Genomic DNA, 13,510 nt, shown 5'->3' with positions numbered 1-13,510 from the left:
ATCAGGATCACTTGTAGAGTGTGTTAAAACACAGACGGCTCAGCCCAACCCCAGGGTTTCCGATTGAGGAAGTTTGGGGTGGAGCCTGAGAACGTGCATTTCTAACAATTCCCCAGTGCTGCTGCTGGTGTTCTGGGGACCCAGTGTGAGAACTGCTGGCTCAGAGAGTCAGGGCTTGGCCAGGCTTCCTGAGGACATGATAGCTTAATAAATTAGGGTTCATGAGCAAGCAAGGGGGGAGAATGGCTGTTGGTACAACTCTGTTTGCTGTACTTATATCCTCAGAAAATTTATGGTCGATTCCTCCAAAATGGAGAAATATCTTAACATTGGTCCTGTTAGTGACTTCTTACTGGTTACCAAGAATATCTTGGATTGGTGGTCAAGGGAAGGAAAGGGCTATCAGGGAGGAGGGACAGAAAAGGAAAGGATGGAGTAGAGAAAGAAATTTAACTTAAAAACGTCTTGTCTTTCTCTCTTCCTCTACAGCCTTCCTAGCTTAAGAAACGGAGAAAGTAAACGTGGCTGACTGGGAGGTCTCCCCCTTTGCAAACTCATTTTGCTACTTTATATTTTAAGAAGTCTACTGAGGCCTAAAACTGGGTGTAGCCAAGCCCATACCCCCCTTGCAGTTCAACTTGTTCTTTACTGTCACTTTGTAAAGTGGAATATTCCTTACAGTAGGTTGGTATAAACATTCCAAACTATAGAAAAGCCTCGGTTTAGGAAAGGGACCTATATATTTCTCTCTATTGATAAGTTTCATTGAAAGAGCTATAGAATTTTAGAGTTGAAAAGGATCAGGGACTGACACCCTCTCCCCATCTTACCAACTGAGGAATGAAGACAAGAGAGATGAGTTATGCGCCCAAGCTCACCCAGTCACCAAGGGCTGGTACCCAGGCCCTGTGACCACTCTGTTCTTCAGAAATTCTGACCAGTTCTTCCACGTGATGGCAAAACCAAGATATAACAAACATGTTGTGTCTGACCGAATAACAGAAAGACAACAGTGTTCAAGGTGTTTGATGTTTGAGTCAGTTCCACTGGATTGTGCTACAGCTACAAGCCTTACACCCTAATGGTCTTCAGTCCCAAACGCTACAGCCCTCAGCGCCTAGCTCCAAGGCTCTCATTTCTAGCAGCTTCCCAGAGGGCAGCCAGCCTCCTCAAGTTCGGGGCAAAACTGGTTCTAGCACAGCCCGGAGATGTCCATGCCAACTTCCCCCTGACACAGCCCAAGTGGCCGGCTGCGGATTCCATCTGCTCTGCTCGCTCAGTGCCTTCACTTCAGAGGCCTCCTGGCCCTGGGCCTGCCACCACCTTCATTCTTAGCCTTACGGAGCACGGGGGTCACTGATCTCTTTCACAAATCACCCCTACTCCTTCCCAGAGACCAAGTCTGCATATCAAGAAGTGAGGCAGTTTTAGGACACTGCCGGGAAAAATGTTTGCCCAAGACAATGATGCCTACCTGACTTACCAGTTGCTTAACCAAGGCCACTTAAGCGTCTTTTGGAAGACCACTGACTACTCCACTTAAAAAACTGTACCCAGGGGCTGGCCCCGTGGCCGAGTGGTTAAGTTGACGCGCTCCGCTGCAGGCGGCCCAGTGTTTCGTTGGTTCGAATCTTGGGCACGGACATGGCACTGCTCATCAAACCACGCTGAGGCAGCATCCCACATGCCACAACTAGAAGGACTCACAATGAAGAATATACAACTATGTACTGGGGGGCTTTGGGGAGAAGGAGGAAAAAATAAAATCTTTAAAAAAACAAAAATAACTGCACCTAGCTACATTTACCTCCTCAGAAAGGGTCCCGTCAGAATTCTGGGCTGCCTGAAGGACGGCTCAGCAATGAAAGGATTGGGAGGAAGGAGAGGATGCTTCAAGTGGGGGGCAAAGGATGGCGGCCTGCTCACCAACTGTCTCTCCCCGATGAGAGAAGGAGACGATTATACGTGTTCTCTCTCCCTCTCTTTAAAGCCATTTTCTCCTGTTTTCTTTTCTTTTTTAAAACACTTTTCAACTGAACTTTATTGCACTTTATGAGGAGATTCATTATTTATTTATTTATTTTTACTTCTGGTGAGGAAGATTGCCCCTGAGCTAACATCTGTTGCCAATCTTCCTCTTTTTGCTTGAGGAAGATTGTCCCTGAGCTAACATCTGTGCCAGTCTTTCTCTATTTTGTATGTGGGATGCCGCCACAGCATGGATTGATGAATGGTGTGTAGGTCCGCACCCAGGATCTGAACGTGCAAACCCTGGGCTGTCAAAGCCGAGCGTGCGAACTTAACTGCTATGCCACAGGCACCCCCTTTTTCATTTCCAGAGTGAGCTGAGCAGTACTCTTGGCCCTAGACATTGCATCCAGGTGTTCCCTTGGCTCCCGAGGCACTCAGCAGCATGGGAGGAGGGAGCAGTGAGCCAAGGAGTGGCTCCAGGCTGTAAGACAGATGAGGAGGGCCCTTTGGTTGCTCTCCGTGCTTGCAGCCCAGCTTGCCAGAGTGAAAGGAGAGGCTCGGGTGGGCTCAAGGCTACCTCTTCCCTGATGGACCACCCTATTAGAAGCTGCTTTTTTATCTGAACCAAATTCCCCTCCCATAAACCCACACACACTGGTTCTTGTTTCGGACAGTGCTGGGTCCAAAGTTGGAGCTCAACAAATAATTAAAAAGGAGTAATACTCTCGTATCATTGCCCTCAAATGTACAAAGCTCGCCAGCACAGTCTTCTAAGTCTGTTTCTTCCCAGGTTGAACGTTCCTGTTTCCTTCAACAGCTATTCAGAAACTGTACAATGTTATAACACAGCTTCTAGAGTCCTCACCATCCTGGTCGCTCTTCACAGGTTGTGCGGCACCTTATCAATGTTCTTCTTAAAATGCGACTGTGGTAGCATCCTGACCTCAGAGAAACAGTCTGGACGTGGCTGGCTCTGCAGAGCACAGTGGACCATTGGCATTTCCTCCTTTCTTCTGAATGCTGTATTTCCATAATGAAGCCTAAGCTGGCGCTGGCATTTTTGGCTCTCGGGACATATTGAAAGAGAAAAACCTCGCATCTCACTCTCCAAAAGCTTTAGCTCCTGTGCCATGGACACTTTCTGTCTCCCTAGATGCAGGATCCAGTTTCCCAATCTCTGTGCTGAGTGTCGGGTGACTGAAGGGCTTGAGTCAGCAGAAACTTTGGGCTCTGAATTACGTTGTGGCTGGGAGCGGGGGGAGATGTGACCAGGGATGCTGGGTGACAGGGAGGCAGAAGAGGCCCTGAGAGAAGAGCTTCTGGATCTTCAGCATCTGGATGTCTTAGAGTAACCTGATAGGGAGGGAGGGGTGCAGAGAAGTGGGGAGAGAAGGGAAGGGCACAGAGACTAACCCGCTGTGATTTCTGGTCCCTGTGCCTTCAGGCCCAGGCTTAGAGTAGCACAGTGGTGCTCAGCTGCCGTGCTAGCCCCACGCTCCTTCACAGGTGCGCCGCCAAATGTTGAGAGTAGAGTATCTACATTACAACCGAGTTGTCATCCTGATACCAAGATGCCTGTCGGATCCAGTGTGAGCTTTGAGCTCACTGTGGGACTCAGGGCAGATGCAAGGATCTCGTACATGCGATGTAAGGACAGTGTGAGAGATATGAGACCTTATATTTCAAAGAAAGGTCACCTATCTCTCAGGACTTTTGGGAGCTTTGTCAGGGTAAGTTTTTCTCAAACTTGAATGTAGCGCTAAGACAGCCCTTATGGGGAGTCACAATCATGACAGTCATAAAAGAGACGCTTTCTTTTAGTAATTACCATTTAACAATTATTGTGGATTGGTTTAATTTCTTCAACTGTGTTGCCAAATTTTTTAACATTTAGAAGCATTTTAAAAACAACAAAATGAGAATTATTGGACTGGTGGGATTTCAAAGGCCAGTGGAAGGGTCCCCATGGCCAAATCTCCTTCCTAATGGCTCCCAGTTGCCTCAGATTTCTAAATAAGAGGCAATCATTTTCTTTCTTTTTTTTTTAAGGATTGGCACCTGAGCTAGCATCTGTTGCCAATCTTCTTTTTTTTCTTCTCCTCCCCAAAGCCCCCCAGTACATAGTTGCATATTCTAGTTGTAGGTCCTTCTGGCTCTGCTACGGGATGCCGCCTCAGCATAGCTTGATGAGTGGTTCTAGGTCCATGCTGAGGATCTGAACCAGCAAAACCCTGGGCCAGTGAAGTGGAGTGCATGAACTTAACCACTCGGCCATGGGGCCATCCCGGAGACAATCATTTTCATTTCATAATTAGAAAGATTTTTTCAAGGTTTTTTTTTTCTGAGGGAGATTGGCCCTGAACTAACATCTGTTGCCAATCTTCCTCTTTTTGCTTGAGGAAGATTGGCCCTGAGCTAACATGTGTGCCAATCTTCCTCTATTTTGTATGTGGGTCACCACCACAGCATGGCTGCCAATGAGTGGTGTAGGTCCATGCCCGGGATCTGAACTCAGCCACCAAAATTGAGTGTGCCAGACTTAACCACTAGGCCATGGGGCTGGCCCTAGAAGGATTTTTTTTTTAAAGCTCAAGATGCAGATTCACAACAGATTTTAATAGATTACTGTAAATGAGCCTTCAAGTTAAAATGTCTTAAGGAAAACATTTTTGTTCTGAAAAGGCAGAGAGAGAGAATAGGTCCCTAAGGGGGTTGGGGGGTAGGGTGGGGGGTGGAGGGCACCTACTGGGAGGAATGGAGAAAGAATAGTAAAAATAAGAACCAACAAGGCACAGTGTTTGGCCTGTGGTGAGCATTTACTAGACCTGACCTATTCTTTTTGATTGAGTACCTATCATATATCAGGCAGTATACTAAGCACTTTACATAAATTATGTCATTTAATTCTTTCAACAGCCCAGCCAGGTAGATATTGCTATTTGATTGTATGGCTAAAGAAACAATGTGTTAGGAATATTGTTCTTGTTGTCACTTGTTCATAAGTGGTAGAAGCAGGACTTCCACGAAGACACTTGCTCCAGACCATTCATGTACCCACCAACACCATGGGAAGCTGCAGGGGACCTTTGGCTGAGAGGTGGCTGTAGGTGTGCCCAATAGTCCTGGAATAAAGAGTTTTTACATGTGGGCCTGAAGGAAAGTTGTGATGTTAGAGAAGTGGTCTCAATGTTATTATTTTTTCATTTCAGAGAAGACAGAATGCCCGTGTCCTTCAGTCTTGACGGTATTTGTTAAATCGCTTTTATATTATTCTATAGATTGTGTTTGTTAGATCAAGGTGGTTCTTCAACTGCATATTTTTATCTTTAATCTTTTCACTAACTCTCTAAAGTCTGACGGTAAGAGTCAGTTTCTTCATAATTTCTCCAGGTCTTTGATTGTTGATCACAGTTCATGTGTGTTTGTGTGTGTGAAAGAGACAGAGACTTTTAAAAACATGTTCTGTATCTATTTTAAAGTAATTCTGTTTAGAGGTTGTAAATTTTTTTTTTTTTGAGGAAGATTAGCCCTGAGCTAACATCTGCTGCCAATCCTCCTCTTTTTGCTGAGGAAAACTGGCCCTGAGCTAACATTCGTGCTTGTCTTCCTCTATTTTATATGTGGGATGCCTGCAACAGCACGGCTTGACAAGCAGTGCCATGTCCACACCCGCCATCCCAACCGGTGAACCCCGGGCCGCTGAAGTAGAACGTGCGCACTTAACTGCTGTCACCAGGCCAGCCCCTAGAGGTTGTAAATTTTGAGGGTAAGGGCCATGTCGTATATTTCCTTCAGTTTCTCTACAGTGTTCTGCGCGATACTGAGCCCTCAGTTGAAACATAATACTCTTTACACTGGATTGAGGAGGATTATCTTTTATGTTTAAGGTACTCCAAGATATAAATGTTTAATTTCCTACAGGTTTCAAAATTAATTTTAGGAGTGCTTATAAAATATTATCAAATAATGCTGATATTATGTCTATTAAATGTACTATATTCATGTACCTACATGCATGAGGCAAATATCATTTAAAAATTACCGTATTTATTTGATTTTCCTCCCCAAAGCCCCAGGACATAGTTGCATATCCTAGTTGTAGGTCGTTCTAGTTCTGTGTGGGACGCTGCCTCAGCATGGTTTGATGAGCGGTACCGCATCGGCACCCAAGATCCGAACCTGCCAACCCTGGCCCACAGAAACGGAGCGCAGGAACATAACCACTCGGCCACAGGGCCGGCCCCTAAAAATTACCTTTTTTAAAGCTAAAAACGTCTAGGTAGCACTTTCCAACGTTTATAAAATCAAAGGCACGGAATTTCAGAATTTAAGGAATCAGTCCAACTCTTTAATTTTCTTTCTGACAACCAGAAGTTTACAGAAGCAGGAATTCTTAAATCTGAAGCTGATTTGAAAAATTTGGCAAATAGACAAAATAGAAAAAAGTGCTGAACGCTTGGAAAGAGTGGCCGCTATACTTCACTATATAGGGCATTTTTTGCCTCCCATCAAGGAGGAAATGATGCTGATCTTGTCTATTTTCTAAAAACTACACATATGAATGAATAGTCACACAAACAGCCGTGCGATTTCTTTGGACATGATGGAAAGTGAAGGACGGATGCACAAAGTTTCCATTCCTAGCAGGATATCAGTTTAATGGGGCGGCGGGGGGGGGGGGGGGGGTGTGGTAGGCTGTGATTTCTTTTTCCCTTTGTGAGTTAAAATGACGTTATCGGGTCTTTTCCCCACGAGACCAACTGAAAAAGAGATCCCATATGTGAGATCATCACCATCAGAGACACTGACTGACTGTCCCCATGGGGAGACACGCTGGTTCACAGCACAAGCGACTGTGTGCTTTCCGGTGGCTTTCCACGTCAGACACAGTGTGATGTCCACTCCCGGCTCAAAGGAAGTTCGGGCGGCGCACAAGTCAGTACATTTTCGGGGAGGGAGGATTGCTCGGGTCAGCAGGGTTCAGACTAGACTAGTTACTAACTGTTTTCATTGTTGTCCAGGCTGTGGAGTAGCCCGGAGGGATGGGGACTGCGGGATGTGCGTGTGTGCACGCGCGTGTGAGTGCGCGCGCGCGCGTGTGTGTCCGTGGGCGCGTGTGTGCTCGTGAGTGTGCGCGCCGAGTGTGCATGGGCTGCGGGGTGCGTGGAGTCGGGGGTGCAGCGAGCGGGAGCAGGTGGCCGGCCGGGCGGCATCGCCGGCGGGGGGCGCGGGCGGGCGTCAACGGCCGGGGCGCGGGGCGCGGGGCCGGCCGGGGAGGCGCCTGCCCGCCGCGCCGGGTCACGTGGCGCGTCACGTGGCGCCGAGCCGGGCCCAGCGGCGGCGGCCGCGGCCGAGGGAGGCGGAGCCTCGGCCGAGACGCGGGGGGAGGCGGCGGCGGCGGCGGCGGCGGCGGGGCTGCTGGAGGCGGAGGCGGAGCGGCGCGGAGGAGCGGGGGCCGCCGCTCGGCCGCGCGGAGGTGAGCGGGCGCGGGCGCTGCCGCCGCCGCCTCGGCCCGATCGCCGCCCGGGCGCCGGTGCCCTCGGGGCGGGAGCGGCGGGGGCGCGGCGGGCGGCTCCGGGCCGGCGGCCGCCTGGGTGGGCTCTCCGAGGGCGCGGCGGGGGGACGCGGGCCGCCACCCGGGCTCCGGCGGCGCGGGCTGCTGTCGAGCTGCTTTCGCCTTTTGTTTCGGCGTGTGAGAAAATGGGGCGCTCGTGTGCATGTGTGTGTGCGTGTGTAAATCAGGAGGCGTTTGGCTTGGAGCCATGTTTTTTCCTTAATTGTGGAGACAGAAAAATCCCTTGAAACGGTTTCCCCCGGGAGACGGGGCCGCGCTCCTCCTCTTCCTCCCCGGCGTCGGGATGGAGCGGCTTTCCCTCCCGGGCCCCTGCCCACCTTCGCGTGCCCCAGGCTGTGCCCCTCTCTCCGGCCCCTTCCTGCGCGCCCCACCTCCGTGCAGCCCCCGGGCGAGCGGGGTGTCTGCAGCGCGGCCCGGTCACCTGTCGTGGCAGCTGCCTGGAAATGCTGGCGCTTCTGCTGTCTGGTCTGTGCTGTTTCCTCTGGCAAATCACGGAGATTCCGCCCCGAATGCCAACCCTTTCTCTCTTCCCTGCGCCGAAAAACAAAGTGCACGATGCTGGTTGGGAAGTTTGACCCGCCGGGGCCATTAGCACGGAGAGGTGTCTACTTTTGCCTGTTCCACCACTTCAAGGTTGGCAAGGTGAGGGTCATCTCGCTTGGTGGGAGGAAATGAGGGTGACACAGTCCTGTCGGGGATGGATGTGACTTACCTGCTAAATTGCCATGGTGATCAGAAAGTCTTCTAACACTTGTCCCCTTGGGGACAGTCAGCTCCCCTTTGCGGGGAGCTCTTTCCTTGATTTCTCTGGGGGCCGTCCTCCCCTTTTGTATTTTGCAGTAGTTCAGCGGCACCTTAAGGATTGTGAAGGGGCAGGTTTTTTCAAAAGCGCAGGGAAAATAATTTATTTCTAAGCTTTTGAAGAATGTAAAAATCCATCTTTCAGGGGGGTGGTCTCTCTCTTTTGCCTCTCCTTCTGTGTCTGGGGTTTCCATTTCTTGGCAGTTGGAGTTTAGTTCTTGCAGGCGATGCCAGTGGGAATGGTGCTGTGGTCCTGGAGCGGCTGCGTCCCCAGGCCCCGCAGCACCGATCGCTGGGGTTTCAGGTTGTGATGGATGTGAAGTGACAGGGCACCTTGCACGTAGCCACACTGCAATCCCGACAGCAGCCACCTAGACTCCTGGCCGTCTGGCGGGGCACTTCAGAAGCTGATCTCAACATTGTGCAGTGACGGCCACATCCAGACTGGAAGGGTCTCAGGCGTCCCCCCTTCTTTGTTGATAATTTACGGTCGCGCAAATGAGTATGTGAATAAAGTGTGAATAGCCAAATCTAGTGCTTAGATCCTCAATTTAAGGAATAATACTTAATTTGTATGAAAGAGTTGTGAGAGGATGTGAATTTCCTTTAAGAATTGTAAGTGCTCTCGTTTAGAAGGGCTGGGAAAGTAGTGTTTTCATGGCATGGGGGCGGTGTCGACCTCTGGAGTTAGAAGTGTGCCTTTTGACTTAGAGGGATGAAACAGGAAAGCATTTTTAACACAATGGAGATTTCAGACATGGGGGAAGAGCAGAAAGCCAGGATTGCTTCCTGTGCCTGAGAAATAATAATATAGTGCGTTTATTACTGTATATTTTAAAACAATGACTTCTTCTCTTAGAAAAGATGTGTGCTTCTTGAACTTTCTAGTTTTCATATGGAGCTGGAAGAGTGGCGCTTTGGTTATTCACACTTTTTCTCCCACCACAACTCTGAATAGAAAAAGAAATTTGTTTTTAACCCATACAAGGATATGTGGTACACGAAACCTGTTTTGCGTTGAACCGTCTGACACTGATGCTGAGACCCCAGGTAATAAAAGGACAGTGAGGAGACGGCAGCCTGCCTTCAGGCCGAGTTTCAGCCCTCTCACTAGACGTGGACTGTGGGACAGAACGGGACGCCCAGGGTTTCTTTTTGGTTTTGCTGCAGATTCACTGAGTGTCCGAATTCAGGAATGTTTATAGAGTGCCCACCACGTGTGTGGCTGAGCCAGGACATGGTTCTTCATCGGTTCCACTGTATTTACACTATCAATTACAGTCTCTTTCGTGCTCTCTTCTGTGGATGGAGAAAGATCAAAGAGAGAGTGAGTGGCCCCACTGTGCATATGATTCAGCAAATGCCTTAAAAATTTGAGTGGAACCTCTGTTATGAAATGCCTTGATTTAGTTATTGCATTGGTTCCTGTTTCGGATTCGGTGAAGTGTTTTCAGTATCACCAGAAGCCTTAGTGAAATTGTGCGTTTGCTCTCAGTGAGACTGCTGAGGAGCGGGGAATGTGTAATGAAAATGTCAAGTTTCTTTTAATTTGGCTGGGATGATGTTAATGTAGTTATTAAATGTGAACATATTAAACATACTAAATTTTTTGATGACAACATATACATAAAATTTACCTGCTTAACCCTTTGTAAGTGTACAGGTTAGTGGCGTTAAGGACGTTCACATTGTTGTACAGCCCACACTACCATCCATCTCGCAGCTTTTCATCCTCCCAAACTGAAAGTCCATATTCATTAAACAGTAGCTTCCGTTGTGGTTCCCCCACCCCGCCCCGACAACCGCCCTTCTACTTTCTGTCTCTATGAGTCTGACTGCTTTCGGTCCCCCATGTAAGTGGAATCATACAGTATTTGTCCCTTTGTGACTGGCTTATTTCACTGAGATTAATGTCTTCAGGGTTCATCCATGTTGTAGCAGGTGTCAGAATCCTTTTTAAGGCTGAATAATATTCCATCGTATGTATATACTGCATTTTGTTTGTAAACATTCTAAAGTTTAACATACTCAATGTTAACAACCACAGTAACCTCATGAAAATCAGGAGCTCTCACTGGAAATTATAGATACCTTTGTTTAATTAAAACAGGAAAACAAATTAGTTATTTAGTGCACAGTACATTTTTAAAACCGTAGAACGCATGGGGGATAAAACTAATATGTGTACTATGTCCTTGCTGGGTCCTGTCATTTCCCTTCCGTGTGAGTGGTGACATACGGTACATCTTTCTGACATTTGTGGCTGATGCAGATGATGGTTTTGTTTTCCAGCTAATGCTAATATGATGGTGTAATTTGCTATATGGAAGAGTACGCAGGGCTCACCCCGAAGTATAGGTTGTATAGGAAGGGTGGGAAAAATGTCTGATTATTTCCCTTTATTTCCCACTTTTCAAAATCATGAGTTGGTTCCCTGGCATCCTCCAGCGGTAATGGATGAGAGCTTTTTTCTTTTCTTTTCTTTTTTTGGGTATCTTTATGAACTCCTCTATTTTAGCATATATGATATGTTTCAGTCTCTTTCAGTTATTGTCTTTTTGATGCTCAAATTGCCCTATTTTCGGGCAGAGAGACATATTTAGGTTGGCTCCAAGTCCTTATGACATGCCTCCAGTAATCTATAGTACCTTCCTTGCTTTCTGGTGTGACAGGATGTTCTAGGCTCATCCTGTAACCTTCCTGTTCCAGATTTGGAATCAGAACAGACCATTTTTAAAAGAAGAAAAGGAAGAATAAATGACCAGTAAGCACACTAAAATATTCAATTTCACTAGTAGTTAAGGAAATGAAATTAAAAGCAAAAATAAGATACCATTTGTTATGGACTTAGTGTATCTCCCCAAAATTCATCTGTTGAAGCCCCAGCCCCCACTGTGATGGTATTTGGAGATGGGTCTTTGGGAGGCAATTAGGGTTAGCTGAGGTCATGAGGGTGGGGCCCTCATGATGGGATTCGTGCTCTTCTAAGAGGAGACACCAGAGAGCTTGGGGCTCTCCCCCCCCCCCCCGCCCCGCCCCAAGTCGTGCACAGAGATGAGGTCCTGTGAGCACGTGGCCAGATGGCAGCTGCCTACAAGCCAAGAGGAGAGACCTCAGAATGAAGCCTACCTTGCTGGCATCTTTGTCTTGGTCTTCTCAGCCTCCAGAATTGTGAGAAATAAATTTCTGTTGGTTAGGCCACCCCAGTCTATGGTATTTTTTATGGCAGCCTGAGCCAACTAAGATGCTGTCTCTTAATTATTATATTGGCAATATAATTTAGACCTGTCTGATGTGAAACAATTTAGTAAAGCTTAATATAAAGATATAAAGTATTGTATTATTATGATTACTTCTGCTGTTCCTTCTCATGGTAATCTTTTCGTCGTCTTCTTCTTCTCCCCAAAGCCCCCCAGTAAGTAGTTGTATATTTTAGTTGTAGGTCCTTCTAGTTGTGCTATGTGGGACGCCGCCTCAGCATGGCTTGATGAGCAGTGCTAGGTCCGCGCCCAAGATCTGAACTGGTGAGACCCTGGGCTGCCGAAGTGGAGCCTGCGAACTCAACCCCTTGGCCACGGGGCTGGCCCGTCATGGTAGTCTTAATATTTGGGCATTTCCCAGTTTGGAACGGGAATCAGGATGATAGGAGTTCCCAGTGCTGGTGAAGATGAGGGAAATGTGCGCTCCCAGTCGCAGCAGGGGTATAAATGGATGCACTCATTCTAAATCGCTGCTGCTGTCTATCAAAGTGTAAAATTTGCACAGCCTTTAACCCAGCAAGTGCACATTTAGAAATTTATCCTAAAGAAATAATAGGAAGAGTTAGCAAAGATACATGTATGTAGTAAAGAAGTATTTGCTATGTACAGTTATAAAGTAAATAACCTTCAGTAAGAAATTGATTAAATAGATTACGGTACCTTCATTGCGTGCAGCCATTGAAAATAGTGATATGGATTACCATGTTAACCAGTCTGGAAAGATGCCTGTGATATTATTGGGTAAGAAAGGGAGGTTCCAGAACTGTAGGCATAGCACTTACATGTAATGTAGGCATATAAAGTGCGCAGCAGCCGGGTTTCAGAGGTCAAGAACCTGCCTCTTCCCAGTGGCGTAGTGGTTAACTTGTAGTGGTTAAGTTTGCGTGCTCCACTTTGGTGGCCCGGGGTTTGCCAGTTCGGATCCTGGGCGTGGACCTAGCACCGCTCATCAAGCCATGCTGTGGCGGCAGCCCACATAATATAGAGGAAGATTGGTACAGGTGTTAGCTCAGCGACAGTCTTCCTCACACACACACACACACACACGTAAAGAACTCACTTCTGAGGATCGTGGCTTCAGGGCCTAATGGAGAGTCTCTTTCAGTCGCCATGGTCTGAAAGATGGTACCAACTGGTTTCATTCTCGTGTCATAAGATTTGGTTTTCCTGGAGAGAGAATATGATTGGCCTGGTTGGGGTAATTTGCCCACCCTTTGGTCGTGTGTGTGTGTGCGTGTGTACGTGTATGTGTGTGTCTGGTGTTGCTCTCAGTTGACAGTCCCACAAAGACTGTATGGAATGGTGGAGGAGTCACAAGGAGAGTTGGGGTGCTTGTAACTAATGAAAGGGGAAGACATTCCGGGAGACAAGGAGATAGATGCCCGCTACACGTTCAGTTCAAATTAAATAAATTCTGGGGACCAGCCTGGTGGTGCAGCGGTTAAGTTTGCACATTCCACTTCGGAGGCCCAGGGTTTGCTGGTTCGGATCCTGGATGCGGACCTCTGCACTGCTTATCTAGGCAGGCATGCTGTGGCAGGTGTCCCACATATAAAGTAGAGAAAGATGGGCATGGATGTTAGCTCAGGGCCAGTCTTCCTCAGCATAAAGAAGAGGATTGGCAGCAGATGTTAGCTCAGGGCTAATCTTCCTCAAAAAAAAAAAAAAAATTAAATAAGTTCTTTGCTCAGAAAATTGAATTAATTACTACATCTCCATAAATTACTGCAAACTGGCAAACTTGGGCTTTTTTTCCCCTTTTCCATCCCTTTTTGGCATGTTAGGACCTACACCAGTGGGTCAGTGCTATTTGATTTTTTGCTTTCATAGAAAATGGTGGGTCAAAATAAAATTTTAGGTTATTCATGGATTTAAAAAATGATGCTGTTTTCCCCTTAAATGT

General features: G+C 47.5%; 1 protein-coding gene across 2 annotated transcripts in view; it reads left to right on the top strand.

Annotated features, from left to right (window-relative positions):
• Positions 1-6,747: 6,747 nt before the first annotated feature.
• The window catches only part of TULP4 (TUB like protein 4), a 227,964-nt gene continuing 221,201 nt past the window's right edge, over positions 6,748-13,510 (top strand). The window contains exon 1 of one of the 2 annotated variants that reach the window (XM_070603292.1): positions 6,748-6,906. The gene's annotated coding sequence lies outside the window, so the exon portion shown is untranslated. Of the gene's footprint in view, positions 6,907-7,315; positions 7,448-13,510 lie in introns of those variants that run through there. The other variant, XM_070603291.1, reaches the window with a different exon arrangement.

The sequence above is a fragment of the Equus przewalskii genome, chromosome 32 (genome assembly GCF_037783145.1).
Source record: "Equus przewalskii isolate Varuska chromosome 32, EquPr2, whole genome shotgun sequence".
In the NCBI taxonomy this organism is placed as follows: Eukaryota; Metazoa; Chordata; class Mammalia; order Perissodactyla; family Equidae; genus Equus; species Equus przewalskii.
Note: the sequence above shows the minus strand (reverse complement) of the source record. Positions and strands in the feature narration are given on the sequence as shown.